This window comes from Helobdella robusta (genome assembly GCF_000326865.2).
Source record: "Helobdella robusta unplaced genomic scaffold HELROscaffold_1263, whole genome shotgun sequence".
NCBI lineage: Eukaryota > Metazoa > Annelida > Clitellata > Rhynchobdellida > Glossiphoniidae > Helobdella > Helobdella robusta.
The window spans coordinates 2,231-5,573 of NW_008703695.1; positions in this window are offsets into that span (position 1 = coordinate 2,231).

A 3,343-nucleotide genomic window follows, 5' to 3' on the forward strand; every position below is an offset into this window, starting at 1 on the left:
GCTGAACGTTAAAAAGTGCAGGTTATTTTCTAAAGAAGTTAACTATTTGGGACATGTGGTATCTTCAGATGGAGTTCGAACCGATCCCAGCAAGATAGAAATTGTGAAAGACTGGCCAACTCCAAAGGATAAAAATGAATTGCGCAGTTTTTTGGGATTTGCAACGTACTATCGACGTTTTGTAAAGAATTTTGCAAAAGTTGCCTGACCTCTCTACCAACTTACCGAGAAGGACCGAGTTTTCAACTGGAATATCCTATGCGACTCAGCATTTGAAAAGTTAAAAGTTGAACTATGTGATGCTCCTTTGCTGGCATATCCAGTTCGTGGCAAGACGTTCGTGTTAGATACTGATGCAAGTAACAACGGAATCGGAGCCGTTTTGTCACAGCATATAGACGGAGAAGAAAAGGTGCTAGCGTATTATAGCAGAGGATTCACAAAACCCGAACGAAACTATTGTGTGACCAGGAAGGAGTTACTAGCAATAGTCAATGCAACAAAACACTTCCACAAGTACCTTTATGGACATAAATTTTTTCTCCGAACTGATCATGCAGCGTTAAGATGGCTCCTCAACTTCAAGGATCTTGAAGGACAGATGGCCCAATGGTTGGAACGTTTACAAATGTACGACTTCGAGATCGTGCACCGCAAAGGAACAACTCATAGTAATGCTGATGCTCTCTCACGTCGACCATGTTTACCAGGATGCAAATATTGCTGTCGTCACGAGGAGAAGATACAATCGGAAGACATAAGAGCAACAACAATATCAGCGGATGACGGTTGGACACCGACGGATCTTGCTGATGCACAGTTTGCGGATGAGGACCTACAACATCTGATTACATGGAAGAAGGAGGGCAAGCGACCGGACTGGCAAAGCATCTCAGAATATAGTGCCGTGTTAAAGGGTTATTGGGCTCAGTGTGACTCTTTGTATTTGGAAGGGGATTTGCTGAAACGAAAATGGGAATCACCTGATGGATCAAAACACCGCATGCAAGTTGTAATACCAAGAAGTAGAACGACCGAAATCCTTCATGAAATGCATGGCGGCCCTTCTGGTGGACATTTAGGAGTGAACAAGACCCTTGACAAAATACGAGAAGGATTCTATTGGCTTCACGTTAGAAAAGATGTAGAGAGCTGGTGTCGAAAATGTAACACATGCGCTTCAGTCAAAGGACCCAAAAGAAGGCTAAAAGGAGCAATGCAAATCTACAATGTTGGTGTCCTCTTTGAACGGATTGCTATAGATATTGCTGGACCCTTTCCGGTATCAGATTATGGAAACCGTTACATTCTGGTTGTAGCGGACTATTTCAGCAAATGGCCTGAGGTGTTTCCAATACTCAACCAAGAAGCATGTACCGTCGCTGAGGAAATTGTACTCAATTGGATTAGTCGATATGGTGTCCCATTGGAACTCCACTCAGATCAAGGTCGAAATTTTGAGTCACAACTGTTTGGTGAAATGTGCAAGCTGCTGGGTATAAACAAAACTCGAACGACACATTTTCACCCACAGTCTGACGGTATGGTGGAACGATTCAACCAGACCCTGATTGAACATCTGGCTAAAGTAGTCGACGAAAATCAACGGGATTGGGATCGTCATATACCATTGTTTCTTATGGCATACCGGAGTGCTATCCACACAACTACTGGAGAAACGCCATCAAGAGTTCTGTTTGGGACTACCTTAAGAACTCCAGCTGATGTGAAATATGGCGTACCACCTGAACCACACCAACCATTAACAGAATACGTGGATAATCTTCGACAGCGATTAAACCATATCCACCGTTACGAACGCTTTAAAATTATGAAAAACACGGAGGCGGCCAAAACCAGATACGACTTGAAAGGAAGCAGTGGCGGTTTTGCTGTCGACGAGTTAGTTTGGCTGTACAACTCACAGCGAAAGAAAGGACGTTCTCCAAAGCTCCAGCGAGGGTGGGAAGGACCTTTTCAAGTCATCACCCGCTTGAATGACGTCGTCTACCGTATTCAGGAATATCGGAAGCCGAGAGCAAGAATGAAGATCGTTCATTTGGATAGACTGGCTCCGTACCATGCGGACACCGGAACGAAAGCTGTTCGGGACGAACAGAACTAAGAAGGGGGTAATGTTATAACCGTGCTACCAAACGCACTAGATTCTAGCGTATTCTAGAATGTTCTAGTGACTGGAACGTTCTAGAGTATACTGGAATCGGACCATCTGGAAGAATCTAGAAACGACGATTGCGAAGAGTATCTAAGCGCACGTCGCAAGAGATTCTTGATTAGTGATATTCGTGATTAGTGATATTCGTGATTAGTGATATTCGTGATTAGTGAAATTCGTGATTTTGTGAATAGCGATTCGGTGAATTATTTAAAGCGATATTTGATTTGTTTGTTGACGTTGTCATAGCGATCGATTTTGAACGATTTAAAAGTTAATTGTTGCGTTAGTTTGAACTTACTGGAAATAAACGATTAGTTGATTTCTTCTGTAAATAAAGTTTAATAACTAATAATAGTTGATTTCTTCTGTAAATAAAGTTTAATAACTGTTTGGAATATTTTATTCAATCGAGGATTTGAACCCGTCGCATCGTAAATCGGTTACGATAGCGAGTATTATAACAATATGTTAACAGAATTATAAAAGTTGATCATAAGTGAACAAACTAGGTAAGAAGGTTTGAATATTAAGTTAGACATTCAAACAAATTAAACAGATCACCCAGGTTAATTATTACTTTCCTAGTTCTACTGATCATAAAGTTATTAGGGCCAGGGTGACGGTTATTAAAAACATAATGTAAAACTTGGAAAACAATTATAATTTTGAAACTTTTTCATTTAAAAGTTAGACATTGGATACTTATAATCGAGAATAGCACTGCACATGCTATCAATTCATTTAATAAATAATCCATGCAAGAAGTTTATCAAGAATGAATAAATTAAAAATAACCTACAGGAATATGTTTGCCTGACTTCTGGTCAACGAGAAAACATTTGAATTCAAGTTGAAGATGCGGATGGACATCAGTGCCACTCTCAACTGCAAAACAAAATTTGAAATTAAGTTACAGTACACTAGCCAATCTGATCAGTAACAACTGATCAGCAAAAACATCAAAAAATATCTGTAAACCAATGTTGCTTGTGATTGTGAGTTTCGTGAGTGCTAGCAATATTAAAATATTGTAAACATCATCCGACTAGATGCAGATATTTATCTAACAAATGAAAAATACCTAACCTGATGCTTGCTGCTTGTTGATGACCAATCCGCTATGCTGTCCACCTGCTTTATGGGCCACCTGGATTCATCTAGTAG